Source organism: Canis lupus, chromosome 1, assembly GCF_011100685.1.
Source record: "Canis lupus familiaris isolate Mischka breed German Shepherd chromosome 1, alternate assembly UU_Cfam_GSD_1.0, whole genome shotgun sequence".
Classification (NCBI taxonomy): Eukaryota; Metazoa; Chordata; class Mammalia; order Carnivora; family Canidae; genus Canis; species Canis lupus.
In genome coordinates, this window is record NC_049222.1 from 122,188,416 (window position 1) to 122,205,672 (window position 17,257).

The 17,257-nt window shown below is 57.4% G+C and overlaps 1 protein-coding gene across 4 annotated transcripts in view; it reads right to left on the bottom strand.

The window, feature by feature from the left end:
* The window catches only part of LOC119863924 (zinc finger protein 536), a 428,184-nt gene that overhangs the window by 363,308 nt on the left and 47,619 nt on the right, over positions 1-17,257 (bottom strand). Inside the window, exon 1 of one of the 4 annotated variants that reach the window (XM_038529522.1) lies at positions 10,711-10,796. The exons of the other annotated variants lie outside the window; for them this stretch is intronic. The gene's annotated coding sequence lies outside the window, so the exon portion shown is untranslated. Of the gene's footprint in view, positions 1-10,710; positions 10,797-17,257 lie in introns of those variants that run through there. 4 annotated transcript variants of the gene reach the window in all.

Genomic DNA, 17,257 nt, shown 5'->3' on the forward strand with positions numbered 1-17,257 from the left:
CAGGCCCAGAGAAGCTCACGCCCCTTCGGCCTAAAGGGCCGCCCCTGGGGTCCACTCAGCCTCCATCCGGGAGGCGGCATCAAGCACTTGGAACGCGCACAACACGAGATAACGACAGTCCTTATTTCACGGGATCCTCACAAGAATTAACTGAGCCCACGCATGCACACGAGAACGGCGGCTGGCGCTGGGGGGACGGTCCCCGGGCACCCTGGCTGCCCGCCCTCGGCCTCACGGGAGCTGCGGCCGGACCCCCCTACAGGTGCAGGCCCCTCGAGGCCCGGAGTCGCGCTGGAGGGCCTGGCTGCGGGACGGGGCGGGCCTCGGGGCAGGGAGGCCGAGCAGCCTGCCTGGGTCACCATCCCACCATCACAAGTCCTGCCTCGACTTCAGAAATCTACAGATTTACTTTTTTTTGTTCTTTTCTGTCCAGGAATCCTTCTCACATGGAACCTCGACAAGGAAGCTCGTGGGGCAGAGGCACGGACTGGCCCGGACAGAGCGGCCGGTGGATCCCAGAGCCCCGGCCCCCAAACCCGTGTGGCCCACGTAGTGACCGTGGGCTTCCTGGATGACACCAGGCCGGCGGTTTGCAAAGTTCCATCCGCGGAGAAAGCAGCATTGACATGGCCTCGAGCTTGCGAGAGATCCAAGTTCTCGGACCTTCTCCCAGAAGCTGTGGGCTCCTGTCGTCCCCCGCCCTCCAGGTGAACGTGTGCCCCCAGGTGCCGCGCGGCCCGGAGCCCGTCAGGTATGCGGACCTCTGTCCCCCCGCACCAGGTCAGAATCCGCCTGTAACCGCCACCCCCGCGCCATGTCCATTACTGGTCTAGGTGGTTCTGTCAAGATCTCCAAAGAACCGCCGACATCGTGTGGTCCGAAACTCTTCACCCACACCCCGACGGGGGGGGGAGCCTGAGGCTGGGTGGGGCCCGGGACTCCCCAGGCCACCCTGGCGACCGCAGCAGGTGGGGGGTCTAAGAGCCTCGTCCCGCCCAGGCTGGCCCTCCTCCCTCGGCCCACACAGCCCCCAGCCACGCGTGCTTGCCCCAACCTTCCCCTGGAACCTTCTCCCAGCCTTCAGTCTGAGGCCTCAGAGAGGGCCCCGGGGGGACAGGGAAGCTGCCCCGTAGGAGGAGGCAGGTGCTCAGTGGGGTCTGCGGTGGCACCGCCTCCCCCGGGCATTTTGCAGACTCCCAGGGGGCTGCCGCTCATGAAGACTTTTGCCGCTTGCCATCTCGTTACGGGACGGTGATAACACCGCGGATGGGACATGTCTAGAAACACACACGGGACCCTGGGGGGCTCCGCGGTTGAGCATCTGCCTTGGGCTCAGGGCGTGACCCCAGGGTCCTGGGATCGAGTCCCGCGTTGAGCTCCCTGCATGGAGCCTGCTTCTCCCTCTGCCTGGGTCTCTGCCTCTCTCTGTGTCTCTCATGATTAATAAATAAAATCTTAAAAAAAAAAAAAAATGCAACACACACATTGGGGCCTAGAGGGGAGAAACGGAAACTTGGGGGGGATTCTAGCATGCACCCAACTTAGGTCTTTACGGTCAATATTTTCTTAAGTTACATTTTGTTAAGGAACAAAAAGTACACCGTTGAGGCCAGCGCACTCGTTAAGAGCCTCATCCTGTGTTATCGACTGTTTTTAGACACGAAACACCCCCCACACGTGAACATGAGGAAAACTGGATCATCTCCTCGCAATACTCCGTGAAGACCATGAAAACGTCTTTGGGGAAGGGGAAAATTCACCACGGACACCCCGCCCGGCACCACGGCTCCGCAAACGCACGCAACCCCGTCTCTGCCAACTTAGTTCCCTTCCCTCCGGGCTGCAAGCTCCTCAGTGTTGGGGGTTGGGGCGAGCCCAAGGGCGACCGAGAGAACGGGCCAGGCAGAGCCAGAAGAGGCAGGACACCCAAAGTCCGATGTGTCTGTGGACCATCCCACTACGGCCCACCGGGCGACGGGCGGCCAGAGACCGAGACCAGGCCAAGATCCAAACCTACTCTTTTAAACAGAAAAAATAAGTCCCAGACATTCCCATTTCCAAAGCCCATCATCCCTGTCCTCTCCCACCGACTCTCGGCCACAAAGCCACTTCCAGAACAATCCATTGCTTGAAGGCTTCCGAAGCACCGGGAGGCGCAGGCCCCTTGCGTACGTAAGGCACCGCTGCTCATCTTCACACAGGAAACTCAAAAATCCAAAGCCACTGCCGCCCGTCTTGCAGCGTGCTAATCACACGCCGCTCACGTTGCATCCCGCAGCTCAGGTCATCGTACTTCCCTTCGTGCAGGATGAATCGGGCCGGAAAGCTGCACGGGGAGGGGTCCAGCTCCACTGGGCCTACGCCACAGCCAAGAGTTCTCGGAAAGCGCTGCGACGGCACGAAGCCTCCCGTCGAAATACAGTAGTGACGGGGAGGAAATGTCTCACATTCCCAAACAGAGCAGGGGAGCCGCGCTGCTGGGCTCGCGACAGACCCGAGGCCACCCCTTCCCTGGAGCCGGGAGCCGCACCCTCCCCGCAACATCCCCAAAGCTTGGATCGATGGGCTACGTCCATGATGCATGGAGATGCATGTCCTCCGCATGGAGAGATGCAAGGAGGCTCCTGGTACCAGGTCCGCGCGTCCTGGCAGACGGAGAGGGGAGCGAGGAGGGAGGAGGCAGGTATGTGGACCCCCCGTGGCGACGGCTCAGCGTCTGAGCCAGAAGTAAAGGGGGCGTCGAGACCGCCCGTGGGCAACGGGGCCTGCAGGTCTTCACGTTCGAGGGAAAAGATCCGGGGCCAGCCACAGATATCTATCCAGGATTCACGCCACACAGCGTGCGAGCAAAAGAACGGAGGGGAAAGAATCAATCAACACTTTCCCCTGTTACACCCTGGCTTTCTCTCCTCTGGGTTAGGAAAATAATTCACTTTTTTTTAATGCAAGAAGAACTTATCGATCTCCTTCTAATCCCGAGGAAATGCTGTGCGTGTAGACGCCCAGGCATCCCGAAACCATCTCCCGCTTCAGTGGAGTTGAAAGCTCGTCCCGCCCTGCAGCCCAGGGCAGAGGTCTTATAATTCAAATCTAAGAAATAACGGGGTAGAGCACGCCCCGCCTGGCAAATTTTCTCCCTAAATTTGCCACTTCTCCCAAGGACGACATCACATTTTAATAGAAGTATGTTTGGGTTTTGTTTATCCCAACCAGGACCTGACCTCAGGCTCACTTAAAACCCTAGTGAGTGTTCTCCATGCAGCAGAGCATCCTCCCCGGGGTCGTGTTCACGGGGATGGTGACGGGCGTACGACGTAGGGCCAGGCACGCGTATCCTGGTTGACGGCCACGTGCGGGGGTGGCGCTGGTGCAAGTCAGCTGTTTGCTGAGCCCCAGCTCCTGTCTGCAGAGTGGGTTGCTACGGGCATTTAAACAAGAGGGGGGCTAGCAAGTGCTCAGCACGGGGCACGGTGGGCCCCCGTGTCGGGTGAAGGGCCGGGTGAGAAATACCGTGGGGTCCGCAGGGCGCACAGCCTCCGCCCCGACCGCCCGGCTCTCGTCATTACGGCGTGGAAGCGGCCACGGGAGATCCACCAACGCGTGGGAATGCCTGGATCCCTAGAAAATCTTCTGTATGAACACCGACACCGGAATCTCGTATACTTTTCACGTGTCACGGGACATTGTTTATCATGGTTTATTTTTTTTCCCCCAACCATTTAGAAATGTAAAAGCCATTCTTAGCTCATAAGCTCTACAAAAATAGGTGGAACCACAATAACACGCCACCTCACACCCAGTAGGAGGGTTACCATCAAAAATTCGGGAAGCAAGTGTTGGGAAGGCCGTGGAGAAGCTGCATCCCTCGCGCACGGAGGCTGAAAATATAAAATGGCACAGCAGCTATGGAGATGCCTAAAAAAAAGATTAAAAATAGAACTACCATATGATCCAGAAATCCCACTTTTGGGTCCATAGCCAAAAGAATCGAAAGCAGGGTCTTGAAGATATATTTGTACGCCCATGTTTATAGCAGCGCTATTCACAATCGCCAAGACGTGGGGGCAACCCAAGTGTCCACTGATGAATGGATCAACGACACGCGGTATGTGTACGCACACGCGCACACGCACGTGCACACACGCAGAGCGGAGTATGATTCAGTAAAATGAAAGGAAGTCCTGCCGGGTGCCACGTTGCGGGTGAACCTTGAGGATATTACGCCAAAAGCAAAGCAAGTCCGTCCCCAAAGCACAAGTGCTGTGTGACTGTACCTACAGAGGTACCCGGAATAGTCAAAGTTAGAGACGCAGAAGTTTAAGAGACAGAAGGTAGAAGGGGAGCTTCCAGGCGCCGGAGGGAGAAAGTCATGGGGACTTGCCGCGTAGCGGGTACAGAACTTGTTTGGGACGACGAGAACGTTCTGGGGATGGATGGATGGTGGGGATGGTTGCACAACAGCGTGAGTGTACTTCGTGCCGCTGAACCGGACACTTGAAAAACGTCAAATTCCTAATAGAAGGAGATGGTAAACGTTGTGTGTATTTCATCACGATTCTTAGAAGTCTTTAAAAATGTTTAAAAAAAAAAAAATAGGATGTTGGGTCTGACCCGCAGGCCGTAGGTTGCCAACCCCTGGCGTAGGGCATAAAAGCAATGCAGTGAGCATCACCCCAAAAAAGGAAAATGAGGAGAAGGGTACCAAGGTCCTATGTGAAAAGAGGGCTTCCCAAGACTATCCATTCAAGTCTACCAAGCACCCCCAGCTCTGGGCCCAGCCATCATCGGGGCGTAGACAACAAGAACAGAGGCACCCCAGGCTCTACACCCCAACCCTTCCATCCCGCACCCCGCCGTCGTGCCCCACCACGCACCGGGGCGCCCCGCGGGCCGGGCTGGGCAGGCCACATGGGCACGCGCGTGGCTCGCACCCGGAGACACACCCTCCTCGGCGTGGTCAGTGATCTTGTCAGGGCCGGAAAAGTTCAACGACTACAAGGGTGAGTTTAATTATATGTTGTCGCTGACTAGCAGCGGTTACGACGGTACAATTACACACGTATTTATCAGCGAGATCCTCGCATACATAATAAACCAAAAGCAAAACGTTGAATTTCAGCGGACGCCGAAAATACAAACTTGGGGCCACGAAGCCAAGCAGGCCCGCTCACAAGGGGTGGGAGACAAAAGCCACGAGGCTCCCGCACCCTCCCCCTTTCGGGAGCTGGCTGTTCCCACCCACCACGACCGCGTGGCATCCGTCCCAGGAATGCGCTCCCCGACACCAAGTAAATCCCAAACCCCAGTGGCGTGTCAACAATGCTCCCTCACAAAGGGGAAGCTGGCTTTGGAAACTCAGCACCTTCCTGACGCCCTGTGAACTGGCGAACCACCACGGGCCCCGGGGGCCGGCCAGACCGCACGCCTGGCAGCACCGGCGGGCTCCTCGCTGGAGTCCGGCGGGGGAAGGCTCATTATCTAAAAATGGCCTATACTTTGCTTAATCTCAAATAAATGGAGAGAGTGGGGGAGAGTTGGGCTAAGCAGGGAAAACGTAAACAGACTGCAGCAACGCACGTGTATCAAATGCTGCTTGGAGCCGGGCACGGTCTCAAGCACGTTGCACAGCTCGGTTGTGTGATCGACTAGGTTGTCACTGTTGTCATTCCCAATCTACAGATGACAAAACCGAGGCCCGGGACTTGGAGTCCCCGACACATGGTCGCGCAGCTCGTGAGTGGGGGAGCCAGGGTTCTGACCCAGGGGAGCCGAGGTTCCGGAGCCCGTACCTCTGCTACAAGGTGCCAGGTCTCTGGGTCTTTCATCTCTTCTCGTTGTGTGGCCTTTACACTAGCGCAGCCATCATGTTCACTGTGCCATAATTTACAAGTCAAGCATGTGGTGACTCTTGACCCTCACGGCTGGGAATAAGCTTTCCGATAGACCGTGTCTGCCGTGCCTGGCCTCGGGCGCCCCACCACCAGGGCCTCAGCCTGTCTCCTCGCGATGGCTGACCCCACAGGGCCAAGCACCGCCCGGGCTCACGGAGATCGGGCATGTCTTCAGAGGACACACGAGAGCCTCTAGAAGAACATGAAATACAATATAAATTAGAGTGTCACCCAGGAGACAGGCAACTAGTCATCTGGACACGAGGTCTTCTGAGCCTCATAAACTCCTTGTCCATGCACCACGTTGAAAGAGGTCACCTTCCCCCGCTCCGCCTCCAGGTGTTCAGGCTCAGTCCTCTGTGTATGTGCCCTCATGGATGTCTAAAGATGTTTATGCAACAAGGCACTCGTGTGGTTTCGGCTTACAGAGATTGCCCGGCACGGTCCTAAACCTATTTTTCTATTTTACAAACTGGATTGAAAAGAAGAGCTAATGAGAATGTCTTTGTATAAATGACCATTTAAATGTAAAAAAAAAAAAAATGTTTAAGAGGGTAAGGGGTGAAAAGATGAAAAAAAAGTAGGATTTCTTTTGGACTGCTAGGCCTGCTATTCTAAGATCAGATTCAGGTTTGAGATAGAACCCCATCCATCTGCCTATCCACTTACCCAACAATCCACCCACCTATAGATCCATCCATCAAGCCACCTATTTATCCACCCATCATTCACCCACCCATTCATCCATCCATCCACTCATCCATCCATCCATCCACCCACCTAGTCATCCACCCACCCATCTACCTATCCAACCATCTACTCACCCACCTATGCATCCATCCATCCACTCACCCATCCACCTATCTATGCATCCACCCACTCATCCATCCATCCATCCATCCATCCATCCATCCATCCATCCATCCATCCTTACATCCATCCATCCATCCACCCACCCACCCACCCATCTATGCATCCTTACATCCATCCACCCATCCATCCATCCTTGCATCCATCCATCCATCCATCCATCCACCCATCCATCCATCCTTGCATCCATCCATCCATCCATCCACCCATCCACCCATCTACCCACCCATCCATCCATCCACCCATCCATCATCCTCACATACATACATACATCCATCATCCATCCACCCACCCATCTATGCATCCACCCACCCATCTACCTATCCAACCATCTACTCACCCACATATGCATCCATCCATCCACTCACCCATCCACCCATCTATGCATCCACCCACTCATCCATCCATCCATTCTTACATCCATCCTTACATCCATCCATCCAACCTTACATCCATCCATCCACCCATCCATCCACCCATCCATCCATCCATCCATCCATCCTTATGTCCATCCATCCATCCTTCCATCCATCCATCCATCCACCCATACATCATCCTCACATACATACATACATCCACCCACCCATTCATCCATCACCCATCCACCCACCCATCTACCTATCCAACCATCTACTCACCCACATATGCATCCATCCATCCACTCACCCATCCACCCATTTATACATCCACCCACCCATCCATCGATCCATTATTATATCCATCCATCCACCCATCTATCCATCTATCCATCCATCCATCCTTACATCCATCCATCCATCCATCCATCCATCCATCCATCCATCCTTACATCCATCCATCCATCCATCCATCCACCCATCCATCCACCCATCCATCCACCCATCCATCCATCCATCCATCCATCCATCCATCCTTACATCCATCCATCAATGCATCCATCCACCCATCCATCCATCCTTACATCCACCCACCCATCCATCCATCCACCCACCTATTCATCCATCCTTCCAGTCACCAGTTTCATTGAGAACCTACTATGCATCAGACACTATTTTGGGAGTATGGAAAGCAACACTGAAGAACACACACAAGGCCCTACTTCTACTGGGTTTATGCTGCCGTGGGAGAGACAGATCAGAAACCAGTGAAGAAGGGGTGGGCCCCCAAAATGCTTCCTGCACCAAGCATCACAATGTATTTGAAATCCTCCCAAAACAAAGGTAAGTCAGAGCCATTTCTTCATTTGTTGTCATCATCAAGGATCAGTTGTAAAAACAAACAAGAGTATCTTCTATGGAAATGCTAACGGTACCAAGATGTATTCCAATGTGGCAGGAATCATTTGAGGGCAAATACTACAGGCAGTATTTTTATGACAAAAGCTTTATTTTTTGCCTTCTCTTCCTTGATTTAAATATATACATGTATATGGGTGCACACGTATCAAGATTCAAGTATTTCAATATAAATTTTGTATTCAAAATACTTTTCCTGATTTCAGTTGATTGCATATTTCGAGCCAATGTTGCAGCAGTAATTTTTGTTCTGAATCAAAAGCAAGGATCTTTCTCTCCGTCTCCCTCTCTCCGTCTCCCTCTCTGTCTCCCTCTCCTCTGCTCAACAACCTCTCCTTCCTCCTCTACCCACGAGCCCTAAGAAGCCCAAATAGTCAAACTGTTTCGGAGCTGAGTGGCATCAAGGGCAAAACCTACTCCTTCCCATGTATTTTCCTGCTGAAGGTTTCGGGGGCTGAGGGGGCCTAGGCGCTGGCCAAAGCCACGTCACGAAGGCATCAGAATAGAAGGACAAACCTTCCCACTTCGATTTGAGGGTGTAATTGTTTGAACACATCTCGCCTGCGCTACAATAATGTCATCCTCGGTTGACACAGATTCTGAAAGCCCTCTGAAAAGGTGGAATGTTATCAATCACAGTCGTGATTATAATGGGATTTAAGTGGAAGAAGCTAAAATTCAGACCCTCGTTGGGGCCAGGCTCTGTGATGGAGGAGGAGGAGGGAGGAGAGAGGAGGAAGACGTCTTGGGTTTCAGCCAGGAAAAGGATGCAGTGTGCAGCCCCCATCCCCACCTCTTCCCTCTCAAAGCCAGACGTGTCCCAAAGAAGCACCACCAAGCTCAGCAACTCCAACTGGACTCCCCCCGCCCCACCGCCACCCCCAACACACACACAAAACCAATCTTCTTGTGTTGTGTTGCTGTCACATGAGACCAGTGGTTCTCAGGCAGGGATGGTTGTGGCCCCCCTCCTCCCAGGGCACAGCTGGTAGTTTTGAGAGACATTTTTGGTCGTCACAGTTGGGGGGCATTGGGTATACACCTGGCATCTGGTGGTGGAAGGCCAGGGATGCTGCTAAACTCCCAGCAGTGCACAGGACAGCCCCACAGCAGAGTCGCCCAGCCTCGATGCAGGGAGGCTGAGCCAGAGATGGAGGGTAGAGGCAACCCCCAGAAGGGGCGCGTGAAGCGGCTGCCACTGGCTCACCTGCAGACCCAGGCAGGTGATCGAACAGGGGATAAAACACGAGAGGAAGAAAGGACTCTCAGAGCCAAATTACTTACTCTTTTGCCTTTTGATCTAAAACACACCTTCCTTATTACGTGTCAGAAGAGACTGGAAACCCAGCAGGTTTTTTTTTTTTTTCTTTCAAAGCAAAACAACCCAGGATCTGCTGGTGGCGGGTCTCTGAGGCTGTCCAACCTCTCTCCCTGACAAATCGCAACGCTACCTACAGATGTCAAATTCACCCACCGAACCCAATCACATGCCCGGATTACTAAGGCAGAGAATTGTGAATTTCATTAAATATGTTAAAGGGGGAAAAAATCAGCTTTGAAAAATAGTAATCCTGTCTTTCAACAAAAATATTATAGGAAGCTATGAATTTGGTAGATCCGAATAGGATGTTGGTACATGTTTTACTAAGGTAATATAATGGCACGCTATTATTAGATCACATTAATCATTACTGTGCCAACGGCGCTGACAGCCCCACTGAAAAGGATTGAAAGGCCTGGTAATGGATATAAATTACCCATTGTGTGATAAAAGGATTTTTACTAAGAAGGTAAGAATAAAACAGCAAATTTCTAATATAACTGTTGTGTAAAAACCAAAATAAAAGTAATCCATGGTCAGTAATATCCACAAAATCAGAAGTAAGCACTTTTTTCAACAAGATAAAGTCACAATAAAAAAATATATATTCAGAGCAACGTAAAATTAATTTCTGAGCGCATAATTCCGCTATCAATTTCCCCGGTTGTGTAGTGACCTCTGAGGCCCATGGTCAGAGGGAGGTGGGCTCGGCTAATGAGATCTGAGGGTGGGTTTACGGCGGTATCTCGGGGAGCTCTGATGAGGCGGCTGCAGGCATCAAATGCAAACCCTGCCCCTTCGTTGGCGCGGTGGGTTTTTCTCAGCTTCGATGCCAGGAAAGCACTCCGTGACGGAGTCTGCGATGTTGACTCTGGGATGACAGACGCGAAGCTGCTCTGGGACAAGTTTCCTCCGAGCCTGGGCCCGGGCCGCCGACCCGCACGGTGGGTGATGGGGACACGGGCCGCAGGTGGTGCTCGGATGGGGCCGCCTGGCTTTGGGCAGCAGCCCCACCGGCGGACAGCGACCCTTGAGGATGTCACACAGAGAGAAAGAAGTCAAGCTTGCAGAGCGGCGCCCCCAGCTGTGACCCCGCTCTGAGACTTTTGGAGCGTGTCATCATACAGTCATCCCCCCTGGAAGCCCCGGGACCCACACTCGATCCCAGAGAACGTTGAGTCCAGAAGCCTCTCCACAACCCGACTCGGTGCAGGGAGGAGAAGGGAGCCTCTGGGCGAGCTCCTACCCGGCCCGGGGTGGGGGGGTCTGCAGCCCCAGGATGAGGGCAGCCTCCAGAACCCACAGACTCACAGACAGACACCACTTCCACGAACTACGAGACGACGTTCCTTACCAGGCAAGTCTTAGAGCAACGGAGCTCCCTCCTGGCTGAAGGGTATTCTGAGGGCCGTGGTGTGCGGGAACTGCAAAAACAGGACCTGTTAGCAAGTCTCCATGCCGGACACATCGACGTCAGCAAGACAGGTACACAGCATGCATCCAAGGTGACAATGTGCCAGGCTAGTCAGGAGTCTTAACAATATTTAATAGCCCCACTGCCTCGATCCATGGAGCAATTTAAAACTGGGAACTATGTGACCTTTGCTGCAATAAACCCAATTTGCTCAGCCCCTTTTAATGGGAAATTGCCACCTGCAAAAAGAGACGGGGGCGGGGCATCGAACAGCTTCTTGTCCGGATGGGACAGAAGAAATAAGCATAGACAGGCGGGCGGGCCCTCTCTCCCTCTCTCCCTCTCTCCCTCTCTCTCTCCCTCTCTCTAGAATTCTGAAGGTTCAGGAACTGAGGAAGTTCTCAGGGGTTCTTTCCCCCACCCTGGTTTAAGGAGCCCCCTTCACTAGACCACAGTTCCACCCAAATCTCAAGGGACCACAGCAGTTCGGTGGCTGGGGGCTGGGGGACATTCAGGGAGTCCGACCCAGGAACCTGCAACTGCCCCAGGCTTGGGGGTGTTGTGTGGCCTCAAGTCTTCCCTCTCGAACCAAGACCCGGAGCGCAGGGGCCAGTTAGGCGTTTTCTGTTCTCCAGTCCCATTAGTGGAGTAAGCCCCATGTAGACGAGCTCCTCCAGCAGCGCAGGAGGCAGGGGCCTGCAGGGAAGCCGGGGGGGGGAGGCCTGCCCACAGGGGCTCCCGAGCTGTGGCCTGGGATCATCAAGCCAAGGCCCCCGCCCGAGATCTCCAGGCCGCCCCTCGGGGCCAGCCCAGTGCAGCTGGGAACCCCATTCATGGGAGGGGCCTTACAGGGAAAGCAAAAGCTCCCTCTTGCTGAGCCACCTTTCGCCGAGCCCGAAGCTGCACCTTCTGGTGTAGAGAGGCAGAATTCGGGGGGCTCAAGGGCGTGCCTACGAATGGGAAACCAGAAGGTACACTCAGAGAGCCCGTGGGGGCAGCCCCGGCCCAGGACCTCGAAACCTGGACACGGAATCACCGGCTTGCAACACCCCGTCCAACTCCAGGGTGACTCCTGGCACCCCAAGGGCGTGTGCTGACTGAGTGCGGGGCGTGTGCAGGGACACTGCTCGGTGCAAACACCCCTGCCTGCCTGTCTCGAGACGTACGGCCAAGGTGTAGGCCTCCCGCATCCGCCACAAGCAAGGTCTCTCTCCACCCCGCTTCCGTTTCTCCTCATCACATGATCTGCTGCATTTTGCTATTTCCGTATCATTCAACATCAAAACCCAGAGAGGGGACAACACGTGCTCGATGCTGTGCTTCCTCGGGTCCGTCCCAGGGATGTGCAGAGCAGACCCCAGCATCCCGTCTGGGATGGGTCTGGGAAGACCGACGTGCTTTGCTCACAAGACCCTTCACGTTTAGGGATGGGGGACAGGCTCAGATCTTCTATGCAGCCTCACGGCCTGCACGATCCTGGGACTGTTCCCCAGGGGCTGGTCACGCGGAAGTTCTGTGGATTCCAGCCACAGGGAGAACAGGGGGACACTTCACCGGGGGGAGTCCCGCATCCATGTGCCGGCCAGCCTGACACCACCGATCCCAACCTCAGTGGCCCCAGCAATCTGCCATTGGGGCAGTGATGGGACCCCCGGCCTTCCAGCCGCCAAGGCCCCGGCGTGAGGTCCGTGGCTGGCCTGGGGCTGGGCCCTCCTACGGGCTCCCTAGCAGTGAGGGGGTTCATGCACAGGTGGCTGGCCCGCCGGGGCACGGTTGGCCCTACAAGCTTCCTGCTGCTGAGCCGCAGAGCCCGTGTTCAGAGGCCAACTGGGGTCTCGGGAGAGGAAGTCGAGTTAGTGCCCCTGAACCTTCTAGAGGGCTGCGCCTGTCTGGTGTCCTCACAGTCACTGCAGGCTGGGCGCAGGTGGGCACGTCAGATGCTCTCGACTGCGGTGGGGGGAGGAGAAAGCCAGCCCACTGACTGTCTCACTCAATGAAAGAAACAGCTGTCCCGGGGCAAGTGGTACTCACATTAGCGAGAACAGAGTGACATAACCAGAAACAGGCCCGTGGCATGAGGCCTCCCCTTGCCCCCGCCTCCCACACGGACCCCGTGCTGGGGGGACGGAGGAGGGGGCCACCCAGGAGACAGCGCCCAAAGGCCAGGTGGGTGAGGAAGGGTGGGGCGGGCAAAGCACAGAGGCAGCGAAAGGCACGGCGGGTCGCGGCCACCCCCCCAAAAATCAGCGCACAGACAAGTCCCAGGGCCTGAAATGCCACCTACTGTAACTTGATAAGCCCTGCTCTCCCGTGAAACACAGGTGAGGCCCCGCGACCTCACCCTCTGCCGCTGGCACCTGAAAATGAGCTCAGACCCACTCCTTCAGTGACTCACAGGGACTGTGTGCCAGGCCCCGGCAGCCCGGGGGCAGGTCTGCTGCGTGTCACACACTTCAGGTGCGTGAAGAGCGGGCAGGCCCGGGAGGGGGCCTAGAGGCACTCAGAGGCCGGAGCACCTGCGGCGGCGGGTGGAGGGGCAGAGGTTGGGGCACCTGCGAGAGGGTGAGAGGTCGAGGCACCTGCAAGGGTGTCTGGGGGCACGGTGGGTCAGAGGCCAGGGCACTTGCAGGGGCGGGTGGAGGGTCAGAGGTTGGGGTACCTGCAGGGGGGCCTGGGGGCACAGTGAGTCAGAGGCCGGGGCACCTGGGATGAGGGTGGAAGGTCAGAGGCCGAGGCACCTGCGGGGGCGTGACGGTGCGGCAGGGCCCTCCGAGGAGACAGATGGAGGCGAGCGGGAAGGTCCGAGGCCCTGCCACACAGGCCTGCAGGTTCTAGGAAGAAGCGCAGGGGACGCAGCTTCAAGCAGGAGGAGAGGGGACATGGAGGACAGCTGGGGCGGGGGCACTGGGAGGGGCTCCTCCGAGGGAAAGGGCTTTAGAGAGGAGAGGGGAGGCCAGGAAGACGGTGGGGGGGCCTGGCGCAGTGGGCGGCAGCCCCATCCCTGCAACCCAGTGGGCAAAGCAGCTCTGCCCAGTCCCTTGGGGGGAGTCCCTTGGGGGGAGGCGGCGGGGGGGGCACACCTATCCTCCCGAGCTCCCCCAGGGGAGACGGGGGGCTCTGAGCAGGGACACTTTCACTGGCCAGAAGCCCAGCTGGGAGCCCACGGGCGCTGGAGAGGATGGTGCCCAGCAGGTCAAGACAGGAGCAGAGACGTGGCCCCGCCACCTCCAGGGCCCCGGCAAGGAGCCCCGAGTTAGACGCCAAGAGCCTTCCTCAGAGCCAACCCATTGCCCTCCCGTGGTCACTGCACGCCCGTCTCCCTCTGGCCACCACGCGACTGGAAGGCCGTCCCAGTAACAAGCTACCGCTCACTGGGGCCGTCCCTGTGTCACCTGCCCGCTCATGGGAACTGCCCGTATCCCACTCACCTCCCCGCCCCTAAGCTCTGGTGGAGGGCGAGTCAGGAACTGCTGGGTGGGGGAGGGAGGGGGAGGGAGTAGAGGTGGAAGGATGGGGACAGAAGGAGGGAAGATGGATGAAGGGGGGGAAGGAAGGGAAGATGGAAGGAAAGTCGGAAGGGAGGATGGAAGGATAGAAGGAAAGATGGAAAGAAGGAAGGATAAAAGGAAGGGGGATCCCTGGGTGGCGCAGCGGTTTGGCCCCTGCCTTTGGCCCAGGGCGCGATCCTGGAGACCCGGGATCGAATCCCACATCGGGCTCTCGGTGCATGGAGCCTGCTTCTCCCTCTGCCTCTGTCTCTGCCTCTCTCTCTCTGTGACTATCATAAATAAATAAAAATTTTTTAAAAAATGTTTAAAAAAAAAAGGAAGAGAAAGATGGGTGGAAAGAAGGAAGGAAAGACGGAAGAAAGGAAAAATGGAAGGAAGAAGGAAGGATGGAAGGAAGAAGGAAGGATGGAAGGAAGGGAGGGAGAAAAGATGAAAGGAAGGAAGAAAGGAAACAAGGAAGGAAGGAAGGAAGGAAGGAAGGAAGGAAGGAAGGAAGGAAGGGGGAGAGGGGCCAGTAGTCCAAGGGAGGGACGGGGGTGATGGAAGGAAGGAAAGGAAGGGGGAGGAAGAGGCGGGAAGGGGCGGGCGGGAATGGGAGGCAGGGGCAGCAGGGAGGATGCAGAGAAGGGAGCTGGCTAAGGCCCCTCCCTGGCAGGGGCTCCGCTCCGAGGGCCCCACGCTGCCCCCCCACCGCGCGCCCGGGGAGTTGAGGGGCCTGGGGCGCCTGTGCGGCCTGGGGCAGATGGGAGCCACATCCAGGCCTCTCCTGCCAGGGAAGCGTCGGGAAAGGATTCCGGGCACTGGGGACCAGCTGGCCTCCCTCCGCGTCCCCGCAGGCCGAGCACCTGCAGATAACGCCCTGCCCTCGGGGGACCTGGCCCGCCTGGGAGCCCTGCTGTCCCGGAGGGAGGCCGGAGGAGGAGCTCGGCCTGCTGTGCGGCCTGCACCCCATCCCGGGTCCCGGTCCCCCTCCCAGCCCCGCGCTCAGGAACCCGTGGGCCCCGGGGGCAGGGACCCTGCCACAACCCTATGGCTCCCCTAAATGGACTCGATGTGCCCTGATTCTCGCTCTCCTTCTCTGTGAACTCTCAGGGTCGAAGGTGTCCCCAAGGGGCAGAGCCATCGCCCCTGCACGTGACCCCAGGACAGGGGTCCCGGCCAGAGCTGCTGCCCTGGGAAGAGGCCCAGGGAACTGGTGTCATTCGGGCACGACCTGCCAAGTGCATCCAGTGTGCCAGGCCCTCGGCTGGGCTCTGGGGACCCGGCGATAAGCCGTGTCCCTGTCCAGGTGGGACCTATGTTTAGTGAGCAGCTTCAAAGGAAAGATAAATAAAGGCAAAATATAATGTCAGTGGATAACACGCTGTAAGAAGAAAATAAAGCCAAGGAAAAGGATGGACGTGGATGGAGACAGTTTTCGATAAGGTAACACAGACCCTCTCTAACTGGTGACGTCAGAGTAAAAAAAAAAAATCCTGACTAAAGTAAGAGCGAGCACTGTGACAATCTGGGGGAAAACTCTGTAAGTGGTACAAACAGTGAGTGCAAAGGCCCCGGGGTAGGAAGGAGACGGTGCATCCAAGGGGCAGCAAGATGTTCCGAGTGCCCAGGGCGCGCTGGCGAGCAGGGGTGGGAGGGGACGGGCATACCTGGCCAGGCGGGAGGACACTGGGATTTCATTCTGAGCCACGGGCAGGTTTTGGGCAGGGGAACCCCCTGATGTGATTCACACTGTACGGGGGCCAGGCTGGCTGCTACGGGGAGGACACCGGAAGGGCTGAGAGGGGAGTCCCAGGGGGACCGGCGGAGGCCGCCCAGTTGTCCAGGTGAGAGGCGGTGCGGCCTCGGCGTGGGGCGGGAGCCGGCCGATGGCGGGAAGCACGCGGATTCGGGGTGCCCACCACGCACAGCCGGTGAGAGTGCCAAGTGGGCGCCAGGAGTGAGGGGGACGCGGGGTCGCCATGCTCGTCACGGCCAGGGCCCTGGCCACGGGCGACGCTGTCGCTTCCGTGGGCTCCTGATGCTCTGGCCTCCGGGCCCCCCTGGCCTCCCGGGGACCACCCCGTGCAGGACCCGCCGGTCCCCAAGGAGAGCTAACGGCTCCTCTGGGAGCCCCCGATGCCCTGCCCCCGCCCCAGCCGCCGCGTCCTCTGCCAGCCCCCGACCCGGGGCCACTGTCCCCTGCCCTCGAGACCCAGGCTCTGACACGGGACACTAGACCCAGCCCCTACGCCCAGGGCCTGCAGAGGGCATCCGAACCGGCCGAGACCTGCCTCCGAGCCGGCCCGGTGCCCCCGCGCAGCCCCCCACCTGCTGCGCCCCCGCCCCTTAGTAACTGCGAGTAAGGAACGGGCTTTCCCGGAGGCAGGTGCCTGCGGCTCCACTGGCCTCCGCCCCGGGGTCACCTCAAGGCCACGGCCGCCCGCGGAGGATCGGTCCCCGCCCTCCGACTTCCGCCAGAACAGGTGCCCGGGAGCCACAAGTCATCAGCCCCCGAGTGTCCCGACCGAAGAAGGAGCCCCGGGGCCCCAGCCTGTCCGCCGCTCGGGCCCCACGCCTGCTCCGGGGGCCCGTGGGGTCCGCGCGGGGTGAGCGCGTGGGCCGGGCGGCCGGGCGCGGGCCCTCGGCACCGTGGGATGTCTCGAACGCTCCATCGCGGAGCGCGGGCTGCCCAGACGTGCTTCCGAGGGAAGCCTCTTCTTTCGTTTTAAAACAAAGGTAACTTTGATGCGGGAGCCACCTGATACCTGTTCGATCTAAATGCTTTCAGGATACACAGACATCAGACGCGCGCAGGAACCTGAGGCCCGCCGTGGCAGCCGGGGCGCTGGGATGATGAAAGGAGCGGGAGCCTTCTTCCCGTCAGCCTGCGCCCCGGTGCATGTATTTTTACATGCTTTAGCACGGAAAAAAAAAAAAAAAAAAAAGCCAAGATGCTCAGAGCCAATCAAATTACTTCCCTGTCTCTTTAATAAACA